This window comes from Lathyrus oleraceus, chromosome 5 (assembly GCF_024323335.1).
Source record: "Lathyrus oleraceus cultivar Zhongwan6 chromosome 5, CAAS_Psat_ZW6_1.0, whole genome shotgun sequence".
NCBI lineage: Eukaryota > Viridiplantae > Streptophyta > Magnoliopsida > Fabales > Fabaceae > Lathyrus > Lathyrus oleraceus.
Window position 1 is genome coordinate 462667766 of NC_066583.1, and position 14667 is coordinate 462682432.

General features: G+C 40.7%; 1 long non-coding RNA gene across 2 annotated transcripts; it reads right to left on the reverse strand.

The window, feature by feature from the left end:
• Window positions 1-6898: 6898 nt before the first annotated feature.
• Window positions 6899-9712, reverse strand: LOC127085462 (uncharacterized). Of its 2 annotated transcripts, XR_007789143.1 has the most exons (4): window positions 9466-9712; window positions 9106-9322; window positions 7311-9022; window positions 6899-7228 (listed from the first exon to the last, which is right to left on the reverse strand). It is a non-coding gene; the product is annotated as an uncharacterized LOC127085462 (long non-coding RNA). The 2 variants fall into 2 exon arrangements; XR_007789142.1 differs by having other exon boundaries at window positions 6899-9022.
• Window positions 9713-14667: the final 4955 nt, after the last annotated feature.

The following is a 14667-nucleotide window of genomic DNA, read 5'->3' on the forward strand; positions in this document are numbered from 1 at the left end:
AATGGACATGCCATGGCGAAGAAGATTTTGAGAGCTGGCTATTACTGGTTGACCATGGAGTCCGATTGTTTCAGCTATGCAAGAAAATGTCATAAATGCCAAATTTATTTAGATAAGGTGCATGTGCCGCCAACACTTTTGAATGTTTTAACATCACCTTGGCCTTTCTCAATGTGGGGCATCGACATGATTGGTGCCATAGAGCCTAAAGCTTCCAATGGTCACCGCTTCATCCTGGTCGCCATCGATTACTTTACTAAATGGGTAGAGGCTGCTTCCTACACCAATGTGACGAGACATGTGGTTGCTCGCTTTATCAAGAAAGAGATTATCTGTCGCTATGGAATCCCAAGCAAGATCATCACCGACAACGGTTCAAACTTGAACAATAAGACAATGACAGAATTATGTGAGAGTTTCAAGATTGACCACCATAATTCTTCTCCATACCGTCCAAATATGAACGGTGCTGTTGAAGCTGCCAATAAAAATATCAAGAAGATCCTGCAAAAGATGGTGAAAACTTATAAGGATTGGCACGAGATGCTACCCTTTGCTTTGCATGGATACCGGACCTCAGTCCGCACTTCAACAGGGGCAACCCCATTCTCCTTAGTGTATGGGATGGACGCAGTCCTCCCAATCGAAGTAGAGATACCTTCAACGAGAATATTGATGGAAGCCAAGTTGGACGAAGCTGAATGGATCCAAAACAACTATGATCAACTTAACCTCATTGATGAGAAGCGTATGACCGCTCTGTGCCATGGACAATTGTACCAGCAACGAATCAAGAAGGCATTTGACAAAAAGGTCCGTCCTCGAGAGTTCAAGGAAGGAGATCTCGTGCTTAAGAAGATCTTGCTAGTACACAAAGATTCACGTGGGAAGTGGACTCCCAACTACGAAGGCCCATACGTTGTAAAGAGAGCATACTCTGGAGGTGCTCTATTTCTCACAACTATGGATGGCGAAGAGCTCAGTCACCCTGTGAACTCTGATGCAGTCAAAAGATACTATGCCTGACAAATCCCGGTGGACTGAAAACCCGAAAGGGCGGTCCAGGCAAAAGTTAGGGATAAAAAAAAATGGTAGCTCGCTAAGTCGAAAACCTGAAAGGGCGACTTAGGCAAAAAAGGAGCGTCCCGGTGGATTGAAAACCCGAAAGGGCGATCCAGACAAAAATTAGGGACAAAAGGCATAGACTGCATCGGTTCGTCACTGATCAACACAGAAGAGCTAAAAATGAAAGATCAATTTAGTTACTCCCTTCAGAAGCGAGGTCTCATGGAGTCATTGTTATTAGGGTAGTAGTAGTCATTGTGATTCAATGTAAACCTTTCCCTATTGCCATTTTCAAATTTGTAACATTCCATGGAGCTACGCCATTTGCGTGCTACCATTCTTGAATAAATACAAGTTTGCCCATCAAATTCTATCATTTGCTGTTTTTCTCTGATTTTCTTTGTTATGCAAAATGTCATTTATTTGTTAATAATGAAATTTTGAACTCCAAAAAAGAATTTTTCAACATATTGAGAAACACAATTTTTGCTTTGACATGTGGAAATATTAAAAGGAAATCTTTCGTCTTTCCCCGTAAGTCTCAAGTTGCAAGACTCCCCCTGGATGATCAACATCTATCTCCAGAGAGCACAATTTTATCATTCTCTGGAAGGATTACTGGGCCAGTTGTAACTTTTCAGCTTAATAGATCCTCCTTTGATGCATTTACTCACTCCTTTGGTTGAGTTATTGGTGTTGAGGATTCAGTACCTCCATAAAGCTTTCCCTAATTTCCAGTCTGTATATTGTCAGCATTTGCATTTCATGATCATCCATACATCATGCATATAAGCAAAATCCAAATCATGCATAGCCCGAAGTGCTTCGCGCTCATTTGCATAATCTCAGGTCTCGTTGTTGATTGTATCCCTCGACCTCTGAGACCAGTTGTTACTGGCATCGTCTGTTAAGTCTGGTTGTCACCAGTGTTTTTGACCAAATCCAGTTGTAACTGGTATCCTTTAAGGTCGGGTTGTAACCAACATTTATTTTAAACCCAATTGTCGTTGGCATCACTGTCAGTCTGTTTGTAAATACATTTGTGATTGATATCTGAAGTTTGGTTGTCGCCAACATCATTTCAAGTCCAGTTGTTGCTGGCAAACTCCGTTGTAGTCGGTATTTATTTACTATTGGCTTTCATCAAGTCCAATTATTGTTGGCAAACTCCGTTAAAAGTTGGTTGTAGTCCTTTACTTACGGTTAAAAGTCCAATTGTTGTTGGCACGTACAGAGAGTTTAATTACCCTATCTTTCCTGATGGTTCCGTGAAAGTCATGTATGATTTATCATCCTGAGGAATTTCCAGAAGCTTGGAGGTTTTTCGTGTTAGGAAACTCCAACGATGTTGCTTTGTATCTTTTCCAATATCAGCAGGTCATGTATGAATCTGTTGTTGAAGTTTTCTTTGGGTTTTTGCTCAGTGCTATTCAGGTCATGTATGAACCTGTTGTTGAACTTTCATTCCAGTATTGTCAGGTCATGTATGAACCTGTTGTTGAACTTTCATTCCAGCGATGTCAGGTCATGTATGAACCTGTTAATTGAATACTCTTTGAATAGTCAAGTGTTGTCAGGTCATGTATGAACCTGTTGTTGAAAATTCTTTGAACGTTCCTGTTTTGTCAGGTCATGTATGAACCTGCTGTTCAGCTTTTATTTCAGTATTACCAGGTCATGTATGAACCTGTTGCTGAACCTTTTGTTCCAATGTTGTCACGTCATGTATGAACTTGTTGTGGAAGTTTTCTCAGAAGGTTCAAGTTTGTCATCAGGTCATGTATGAACCTGTTGATATACTCTTTTTCGAATTTTTCTGAGTTTGTTAGGTCATGTCTGAACCTGCTGTCAGAAAATTCTTTGATTGCCTCAGCATTGTGAGGTCATGTATGAACCCGTTGCTGTTGAGCTTTTGTTCCAATATTCCCAAGTCATGTCTGAACCTGTTTTTGAAAAATCCTTCCAATGTTGTTAAGTCATGTATGAACTTGTTGTGGAAATTTTCTCAAAATGTTCAATTTTGTCACCAGGTCATGTATGAACCTGTTGATATACCCTTTTTGGTTTTTCTGAGTTTTGTTAGGTCATGTCTGAACCTACTGTCAGAAATTCTTGGTATTCCCCAGCATTGTCAGGTCATGTATGAACCTGCTGTTGAGTTTTCATTCCGGTATTACCAGGTCATGTATGAACCTGTTTTGAAGAATCTTTCTCTATGATTGTTTCAGCATTGTCAAGTCATGTATGAACCTGCTGTTGAGTTTTCATTCAAGTATTACCAGGTCATGTATGAACCTGTTTTGAAGAATATTTCTCTATGTTTATTTCAGTGTTGTCAGGTCATGTATGAACTTGTTGATACACTCTTTTTTGAATTTTTCTGTTTGTTGACAAGTCATGTTTGAACTTGCTGTAAGAACCGTTCTTGGTATTCCCTAACATTGTCAGGTCATGTATGAACCTATTTTGAAGAATCTTTTCCAGTATTGTCAGGTCATGTATGAACCTGTTGCTGAACCTTTTGTTCCAATGTTATCAGGTCATGTATGAACCTGTTATAGAAAGTTTTCTTATTCGGGCTTAGTAAGTCATGTGTGAACTTACTGTCGAAATCTCTTGTATTCTAAGTGTCGTTCGTCGGATTTCACTTCGAGTACTCTCTAGTGTGCGTCTGATTCTCCAGCAGGATTGTTTTCCCCAGCGAGTTGGTTTTTACCATTTGTCTGTCTCCTTGTGGACCATCAACGTTCCCCACAGATCGGTCCGTCTAGTAGCATCTCCTGTTAAGGATTCACTGTATCCCTAACAGATCAATTCAAAAAATAAAGAGTCCTGCATCCATGCATATCATATCATAGCATTTTCATTTTCAGGTTCAAAATCTGGGTCTCCATGGTATTTAACCATCCCCCACTGCGATCCGATGAAAAAATGTTGTTTCATTTTCCTCTGGTGGAGGATGTTTAAATAGGGGCAACTGTCATACCCCGATTTTGACCCTGAATTTTTTTTCCCATCAATTAGTCATTCGCATTTCTCCTCATGACCATTTCACGTTTAAACTCTTCAATTCATATTGAAAGATCTTTTATTTATTCATGTTACAATCATTTCATTCATGTCCAAGAGTGTCCTCATATTCATTTAATCATAATTATGTGATTATTTCATAATCCTAGAGTGTCATCACACGAGTAGATGGAAATTCTAAAATACAAAGAAATATTTTTTTTCTTGCTACCAAATACCACTTTTTCTTCCATTCACGTCATATATACATGTTTGGAATTGTTACAATAGATGTGGAAGGTGATACATTCACTAATGTATCTACAAGCAACTTGGAACAATGTTTTCCATAGAAAAAAGAAAGCTTCCACGGAGATATACTAACGAATTCATGACCCGTACTAGAAGTCACTTATTTTCTCGATCTTTTCGCTGGAAGCAATTCTTATTATTCATGGAACAAAAGAAGCCAACAATCACTTCAAGGGAAGATTCATTGTACCGTGACCCCATTGCCCTTGTCTTATTTGGACATAATGCTCGAGTTTTGGACTGCTGTATTTCTGATGATTTTATTGTGACTGTCAGTGAGGTTAGTACATGTCGTATATGGGGAATTGATGGTGAACAGCTGCAAGTCATTAGGGAGCACATAGGAAAGGGTATATGGAGATGTTTGTATGAACCAAAATTGTCACTTCTTATAACTGTCGGGTTTGATTCTGCTATCAAGGTGCATAGGCCTACTGCTTTTCTGTCTAGGGGTTTGGCTGAAGCACAATTGTCCCGCGGAATAACAAAAATGTTTTCATGTTGTGCTTACCACAGAGCTCCAAATCGCATTGTTCCTGGATAACCTGCAGTATGTGAGGCAGGTGTTCATCTCTTGTGCTGATGTGCTGGGAAAGAAGCAGTTTTGTTACATACTTGTACGCCATGGAATCACTTTTGAGCTTGACGAGGAAATGGTTAATGATGATGAAGACCGAGAAGTGTTGCGGGATATCATAAATAATTCTAAGTTAAGTGAAGGATATCTTACTCTTGCTCGTGATATTGAAGTCATAGAGCCCAAGTCCCCTGAAGATATATACAAGGCACATTTGCTTGATGGTCGTGCAAGTGTTGGTGCGAGTGTTGACTCAGCTAGACAGAACCTGGCTGCTACTTTTGTTAATGCTTTTGTTAATGCAGGGTTTGGTCAGGATAAGTTAATGACCGTTGCATGCAGATTCTTCTCAAATATCAATTCCCCAGATTACATAATGTTTTCTCGCCAATTCAAAGCAACGGCAACGAAGCTTATTTTTGTTCTGGAGCTGAGACAAAAAAACCAGTGGAAGAACCAAAGTCCTTTTGGACAACGTTCCTGTTCACAAGTTAGCTGATATATTGGTTGCAAGTTTTGAGATGAGTTTTGAAGAACAACTATCTATGCTGGATTCAGTTGGCCCTAAATTAAGGCTTTCAAAAGCAGTTGAGTTAGTGGATAGGCATTTACAGTCAATACGTGCAGCTGAGAAAATTACACAGAAGGTTGAAGGTCAATTGTCAAACTGCTCAAAAAGAGTTTCTTCTATGACAGGAGATGAGGACTATAAAAGAGGAACTTGGTGACTACGAGGATTTGAGAAAAGGCCGTGGATTTTGCTTCTCTCTCTCAACCTCGTCGGGAAACTATTCAATGGATGCTTAAAGTCAATGCTCATTATGACTTTTCACCTCTCACTGCAGCACTTGATAGGATCCTTCTAACCTTCCATTTCCAAAAGATAAGCCATGGATGATTCAGCTTGTTGCTGCTACTTGCATCTCTTTAGATGAAGGACCTTCACCCGTTGATAGCCGGCATCTAAACAGACCTCAAACCTGCAGCACAAGAACAATTGCTATGACAAAAAAAGATTTGGAGGCACCTGTCTGGGATTGTGTTATTGGTATCCCGTCATACTTCACCGACTTGCAATGACAAGCTTATCTTGATGCGGCAAAAAAAAATTGCGGGGTTAAAGCCTTTGAGATTGATCCACGATTGTACTGCAACTGCCCTTAGTTATGGAATTTACAAAACGAATTTTTAAAGCGAGGGTTCAACATATGTTGCATTTATCGACATTGGTCAATGCGATACTCAGGTCTGCATTGCAGCATTTCAGTTCGGGCAAATGAAGATACTTTCCCATACTTTTGACAGGAGTTTAGGTGTGAGAGACTATGAGGTCCAGGATATTAGTTCTTTTTTTCATATGGATTTTCATCCGATGAAGGCCCAATTTCTGTAGGATCAAATGGTGTAATTTTCCCAAAAGGCCACTTGATTCCAAGTACTGCAGTTCTACAACTCCAGCAGAATGATTTTTTCCATTTGGAAGCTTTCTATCCGAATCATATGAACTACCACCTGGAATAAGTCCCAAAATTAGTTCCTTCATGATTGGTCCTTTGCCTGAATCTCATGGCAGTAAGACAAGAGTTAAAGTTCCAAGAACTAAATCTGACACATCTCATGATTTGGCGTCAAATTTGAGTGGCCATGAACACAGAAGAAAAGTTGCATCAGTTGAAAAATCAATAGTTGATACCTCTAAGTGCAAGACTGTGCCTTCCTTGGGTAATTCAAATATAGATATTCTAGCGGATGATGTGGAAGAATCTCATTTGTCCAGGTACAAAGAAGCACGGAGATCATCATCTAATTCTTGTGATAGACTATTCTCAACTACTAAAGAAGATTCAGCTTCACATTCCATGTCTACAAAAACTGACAATTATCACTCATTGCCTTCAAAAGTCAGTGCTGCTCCTAATCTTCCACGATACACACTTTGGCAAAACGAGGCTTAAGGAATCTGTTGCTGATTATGTTGCTGTTACACCTATTGTGTCTAAAGATGGAGCTGTTATACTTGGATCCAAAAGAAGCACTGTATTTGAAGTCGATGCCAAAGCTGGAAAGATCCTTAGAAGTTATGGTGCTGCTGATTTTCATAATGCTTCTACTACTGCAGTGTGGAGTGGTGACAAGGACAGGGAGAGATTTAGTACCGTCGTCGGTGCGAATAATAACGAGCTTGCTGATCCAGGAAAGCTCAATTTACCGGAGTTCCTGCTCCAGATAGTTAGGACCGATTATCTTTTTTACAATCTGTGGGTCCTGGTTCAGGAATAGTGTTGTGGACTATGTCAGTAGCTGAATTTGAGGCTGTATTATTTTGCAAACATAATGAAATTCCTACCTTCAAGGCTTCACTTGATGCAGAAGGGGAGTATGCTTCTGATGTTGACAGTGGCTTGGATTTTGCTATGCCGTATGCGTGTCCAGACAGTAAACTAAGAGAAGTCTATCGCCAGCGAAAGAATTTTCTGTTTGAACCTATCAACTTTGAAAGATTATCTGATGTTAGTTCCTATCAAGAAAATGGTATGCTCCCGATGCCGGTTTCTCATCTGATGCTTCCATCACAACCTAAGAGTGAAAAATTCCTCCCCGGTCACAATGGTAATATGATGCTTCCTAGGCCTGTGCCAAATTCTTTGCAGCCAGAAATCAGCTTCTATGATAGTAATGATAATAATGCAGTTGTGCTCCCTCAGCCGCATATGGAAATTGTTGCACCAAGGGACTTGGGTGAGCATTATACCAGCATATTCTCATGTTGGAGCTTTGCAACAAGGAACGAAAATTCATGGGAGGCTAATAAAAAACTCTCTCTACTTGGATGTCTTTGTGGCTACCTGCCTGATTGACATGTATGGAAAATGTGGGAAGTTGGAAGATGCAATGTCTTTATTTTATGAAATTCCACGGGAAACTTCAGTTCCTTGGAATGCTGTAATATCTTCTCTAGGGGTTCACGACCATGGAGAAGATATTCTAGCTGCAACTCTCTCTACTTCAGTTCCTTGGAATGCTGCAACTTTTCAAAGACATGCTAGCTGAAGGTGTGGAGGCAGATCATATTACCTTTGTATCTTTGTTGTCGGCTTGTAGTCATTCGGGTTCAGTTGATGAGGGCCAAGAATGTTTTGATATTATGCAGAAAGAGTATGGGATCGAGCCTAGTTTGAAACATTATGGCTGTATGGTTGATTTGCTTGGCAGAGCTGGATATTTGAAAAAAAAGCTTATGATTTAGTGAGAAGTATACATGTACAACCAGATGCATCCATCTGGGGTGCTCTTCTCTCTGCTTGAAGAATACATGGAAATGCAAAATTAGGTACATTAGCTTCAGAACGCTTATTGGAAGTTGATTCGGAGAACGTTGGCTATTATGTTTTGTTATTGAACATCTATGCAAATACCGGAAAATGGGAAGGAGTAGTTAAAGTAAGATCCTTGGCCAGAGATCGAGGATTGAGGAAAACACCTGGTTGGAGCTCTGTTGTAGCTGGAAGTAAAGTTGAAGTCTTTTATACTGGGAACCAAACTCATCCAAAATATGCTGAGATATACAGAGAATTAAGGGTTTTGAGTACTAAAATGCTGAATGCTTGGCTCTGCATGGAAAAGATTCAGGAGTTCACAGTGTAGCACCTACTGTTGAATTACTCAAGAAGCTTCTTTTTTTCGTCCGGTGAAGCTGTTCAGACTGCTAGCAGTTTGGCCATATCTTCGAGATTGCTTCATGTCCCTTTTCCAAAACAGACATTGTTAGCTGCAGATGATGGTGTTGAGGGTGTAGTTCCAGTTCCTGGCTCAGCTGACACAGGCGAAGGTGGCATTGCATTATTTATCCTGATTTTGATTTGTGCGAGGCTTGCTTTGAAGTACTAGATACAGACCGACTTCCTCCACCACACTCTAGAGATCATCCTATGACAGCAATTCCAATTGAAGTGGACTCAATGAGAGATGGCAATGAATTTCACTTCACGCCGGATGACATAAGTAGCACATTCAAGGTTGCAAAATTTGAAGACATGCCAAGACCAAAACCGTGTCAAGCTGCCACAACAACACACAAAATCAGTTAATTCTAAAACAAACTTTTCAGCTAAGTAAGTTACAGTGGTGAAAGTTTTTCTTACAGTAGAGTTTTCAAAATGAAGAGAATTGAGAAGGGGACCACAAGTTGGATATGGACAAAATTCAAAACCTCTCCACTGCACAGCAGACCTCCACTACTCTGAGGAAACACAGCAGCACAGCAGAGAGGAGGAGTCATATATAAAAAGCAATCACTATTCATAAAAAACCCTAAGTTTTGGATAGCCGCCGCTGTTCACCTATAGGGAAGAGAGGATTCTGAAAAAAAACACAAAAGCGTTGTTACTGTTCACTAAGAGAAAGAGGAGTCGACGGCAAGAAGAAAAGAAAGCCATAGTTTTTCTTGGTGGTGAAGAGCGGACGAGAAGATCAAAACCGGTTCAGGTAAAATGCTTACTCACATTCGTCGGTCGAGCTCGCCGCAACCGGTTAGCTTCCTTTCCGAGCTTTATTTCCATATTTCGATTATGCTTTGAATTCCATGTTTGATTTAGCAACACCGTTGCCTGTTTGTTTGTGATGTTAACTTGCTGTTAAGATTTTGATTTTCAAAAATGGAAAGAAAACTGAGCTTTGGATCGTTACTGTTTTCAACATGAGTTTTGTTATTCGTAGTCACTGTTTTCAACATGAGTTCTGTTATTCGTAGTTACTGTTTTCCAACTTTGTGTTTTATTTAAAAGGTTTGGTGCATCTTTTGTTATATTATGTATTAGTGTTTGAAACTATATAACAAGGATGTCGATTTGGTTGAGTTGGTAAAGATGTTGTTTGTTAAACCTTAAGTTCTGGGTTCAATCCTTGGTTTTCAGCATTTTTCATTTTTAACATATTTTTTATTTTCTACTAGTTTTTATTATTATTACCATTTTTTATTATTTTAAACCTTTTATTTATTTTTTTATTTTTATTTTTTCTCCTTTTTGTAAACACTTGTTGATTTTAATGTTAAACATCGATTTGTAATTTATGGATTTGACAATTTTCTTGTTATTTATCCATGAATATTTTTATCGATATATTGATAGTATTTCACCGCGTTTCGATTAATCGCATATGACATTTCAATTGTTGTCAATATGTGCAAACCGGCTTTGAGCACATTATTTAGGTTTTGTGTGTTCCTCAATTTCCATCCGTGCAAATCCCGATTTTATCTTTCTTTGATTTAATTTTTAAGTGTTTTGTAAATATAATTTGTTGTGTTATTTATTTTCTTCACATGGCTTACTCTTGGGCTTTCTTACAATGAGCTCTTAAGTAACATCAACTTAACTTTCAATAATTTCAAACCTCGATACTTTAATTGTTTTAACTTAATATTCAAATCATTTTCTAAATAAAACGTGAAGAAAAAGATTACCTGGATGGAATGTCCAGTCGTAATCCCGAATATTAGGCTCAAGCTGTAAGAGCTTGCAAGCCGTTAATATTTGTCTTCTCTTTAATACTCCAATATTCAAAATCATTTTCTAAACGAAAGTTGGAAGAAAAAGATTACCTGGATGGAATGTCCAGTCGTAATCCCGAATATTAGGCTCAAGCTGTAAGAGCTTGCAAGCCGTTAATATTCGTCTTCTCTTTAACACTCAAATATTCAAATCATTTTTCTAAATAAAACATGAAGAAAAAGATTATCCTGGAGGGAATATCCAGTCATAATCCCGAATATTAGGCTCAAGCTGTAAGAGCTTGCAAGCCATAAATATTCGTCTTCTCTTTCACACCCCAAGATTCAAAACCTCTTCTTAATAAAGTTGGAAGAAAAAGATTACCTGGAGGGAATATCCAGTCGTAATCCCGAATATTAGGCTCAAGCTGTAAGAGCTTGCAAGCCATAAATATTCGTCTTCCCTCCAAAACATTTATAAATATTCGAATCATTTTCTTGGCAATATTGGAAAGAAACAGACTGCCTGGGTGGAATGTCCAAACGTAGTCCCGAGTATTAGACCCAAGCTGTAAGAGCTTGTAGGTCACAAGTACTCGTCTTTCAAACTTCAAAATACCTAATTCCTAACTTAATACTTTTTCAATAAAGATGGAAATGGAACATGGCGTATGCCGTGCACTCCTGAGACTAGGATTCGAGATGTATATCTCGCTCATCCAAGTTCTTGCCATCACTCAAAACACATCAAATCCATCAATTTATTTCCTCGCCGCCGTGCGATTGATCTCTTAAACCTTTTCACAAATGAAAGGTACTTTGTTTCAAAATAATGCAAGGCAATGTTTCTCCACCTGTTTTGGGTAGTCCAACAATGTTTTCGTCGATTTGACACAAAGTAGCTTTCACTAAAATCGACCCACAAACAAACATTTTTCTACCCAGAACTACGTAAGCCTTGATTTCTCTTTTGAGATACGTAGGAGCAGGATTTGTAAATCTTGTCAGGCCCACTAATAAAAAACTTAGGTTCAGTCCTTCGTCAAAAATCCAAAAACATTCTCTTCTCATCCTTTCTTTCTTTCCCACCTAATAATTCGAAAAGCCTAATATTTCAAACTAACATTAACGCACACAACTGACCTAATGGTTCCCGTTGAGTACAACGGACGTGAGGGGTGCTAATACCTTCCCCTTGCGTAATCGACTCCCGAACCCTGATATTGGTTGCGATGACCATATCTTATCCTTTCATTTGTCTTGGGTTTTATCGATATTTCCCCTTTCCTTTTTAGGAATAAATAAAGTTCGGTGGCGACTCTGTTCAGTCCATCATTGCGAGCGTGCGATCGCGCTTCGCTTTGTAGTCGTATCCCCATTTTTTTCGAGGTGCGACAACTGCCCTGATGGAGTCATTCATGGCTGCCCAAAGCCAGTCGTCTCCGACACCTTCAACTCCTCCCCAGAGGACAGTCATTTCTGAGATTCTCTCTTCAGTTGTGCCTGCGGCCAGCGCACACTTTTCTCCAACAGCCATGCCAGTCGGGTTTCCGTGGGGGATGCCTCCTAATTTCATGCCTGAGGGTCCTGCACCCACCTTTGCTTCTCTGCCGGCATCTAGCCCGGTCCTTGCTGTTCCTCCTCCTATCGTGCATACTATGCCCAGAGTAGACGACACCATCTATCATTCTGAGCCGTCTGAGGGCCCAAATGTCTATGAGAAGATGGACGCTATGAATGATCAATTTCTTGAGCTTCACAAGGAATTGAAAACTCTCAGAGGAAAGGATCTTTTCGGCAAGTCTGTTGCTGGACTCTGTCTGGTCCCTAATGTGAAGATCCCTGTGAAGTTCAAGGTCCCTGACTTTGAAAAGTACAAGGGAAATACTTGCCCTCTCAGCCACCTGGTCATGTATGCCAGGAAGATGTCGACTCAAACCGACAACGACCAACTTCTCATCCACTACTTTCAGGACAGTTTGTCCGGTGCTGCCTTACGTTGGTATATGGGCTTGGACAGTGCGAACATCTGATCCTTCAACGACCTTGGCGAGGCCTTTGTCAAGAAATACAAGTATAATATGGATATGGCTCCCGATAGGGATCAATTGAGAGCCATGTCCCAGAAGGATAAGGAAGCTTTCAAAGAATACGCCCAGAGGTGGCGAGAGGTAGCAACACAGATTGTGCCCCCCGCTGGAAGAGAAAGAGATGACCAAGATCTTTTTGAAGACCTTGAGTTCTTTTTATTACGAGCGGATGATTGCCGTCGCTCCTTCTGATTTCACCGAGATGGTGAACATGGGGATGCGACTGGAAGAAGGAGTCACGGAAGGGCGCCTGACCAGAGAAGAAGGCTCTTCTACCAAACGGTATGGGACGTTTGGGAAGAAGAAAGATGGCAAGGCACATGTTGTGACCTCCCATGTAAAACCAAGAAGACCCTCTGTGAGAAGGAAGACCGTGCGTCCTGCCGGTAACCAGCACCAGGTGGCTCATATAGCACCTGTTTTCAGAGATAATCAACAGTATCAGCATCACAATAATAATCAGCAACAATCACATCCGCAATATCAACAACAACAGCACCGTCCGCAACAGCAGGCCTACCAACCTCGAAATAGTAATCAAGCCAGCACAAGTTACGAGAGGAAAAGGGTCACCTTTGATCCTATCCCGATGACATATGCAGAGTTATATCCCTCTTTGATAGAGAGGAAGTTGATTACTCCGCGAGACCCACCGACTATACCCACCAACCCCCAGTGGTGGTATAAGCCTGAATTACATTGTGTTTATCATTCTGGTGCTCCCGGACATGACGTGGAAAATTGCTACCCACTGAAGACCAAGGTTCAAGACCTTGTAAGATGTGGTATTTTGTGTTTTGAGGACGTAGGTCCTAATGTGAAGAAGAACCCATTACCCGAGCATGGGAAATCTGTCAACATGGTCCAGGGCTGCCCTGGCAAATACAAAGTCAAATATGTTAGTCATATTCGACAATCTCTGGTCGAGATGCATAGATTGCTGTGTGATTATAGTCATTACGAGCATGACCACGATAGATGCCGAATTTGTTCTGTTAACCAAAGAGGTTGTCGCCAGGTGCGCAAAGATGTTCAAGAAATGCTGGATGAGGGAGTCATTGAGATACTTCAAAACAGAAATGTTGACGAAGATGCTGATGAAGTCAACGTAATTTCTCTGGTATTCTGGATCCCTGAGCCTGTTATTATCAAGTATGATGGTAGCAAGCAGAAGGCTTCTCCTGCTTTGATCATTAAGCCAGCCGACCCTATACCGTATTCTTCTGAGAAGGCGGTCCCCTATCGCTACAATGCTGTAGCATTGGAGAATGGGAAAGAGGTGCCCCTGCCCTCTTCATCTGTTGTTAATATTGACGACGTCAGCGGCCTGACCCGTAGTGGTCGTGTCTTCTCAGCTCCGCCGAAGCCGCAAGCTGATGTTCGAAGGAATGATACCGCTGATTATGCTGAATGCCCGGTTGGGACTGCTGTGAATGCACCGAATTCGGCACTTGTTGCTAAACCTATCTCTACGTTGAGAACTTCTGTCTCTGTTGGCCCGAGTGGCAATGTGAAAGAAGACTCTGATGAGATGTTGAGGCTCATCAAAAGAAGTAAGTACAACATGGTAGATCAGCTTCTACAGACGCCATCCAAAATCTATGTACTATCCTTGCTGATGAATTCAGAACCACACCGAGAAGCTCTGCAGAAGGTGTTGGATGTGGCGTATGTGGATCACGACGTCAGAATTGAACAATTCGACAGTATTGTTGCAAACATCACCGCTTGTAACAATTTAAGTTTTTGTGATGCTGATCTCCCCGAGGAGGGAAGAGACCACAACTTGGCATTACACATCTCTATGAGCTGTAAAGATGACACCATGTCCAATGTGCTTGTGGACACTGGGTCATCATTGAATGTGTTACCGAAGTCCATTCTTGCAAAGTTATCATATCAGGGGCCTCCCATGAGGCAAAGTGGAGTGGTAGTTAAAGCTTTCGATGGGTCACGTAAAATTTTGATTGGAGAGGTTGATCTCCTAGTCAAAATTGGACCAAGTGATTTCCAGATTACCTTCCAGGTTATGGACATTCACCCATCGTACAACTGTCTTTTAGGAAGACCGTGGATTCACGAGGCAGGCGCCGTGACATCCACCCTACACCAGAAACTGAAGT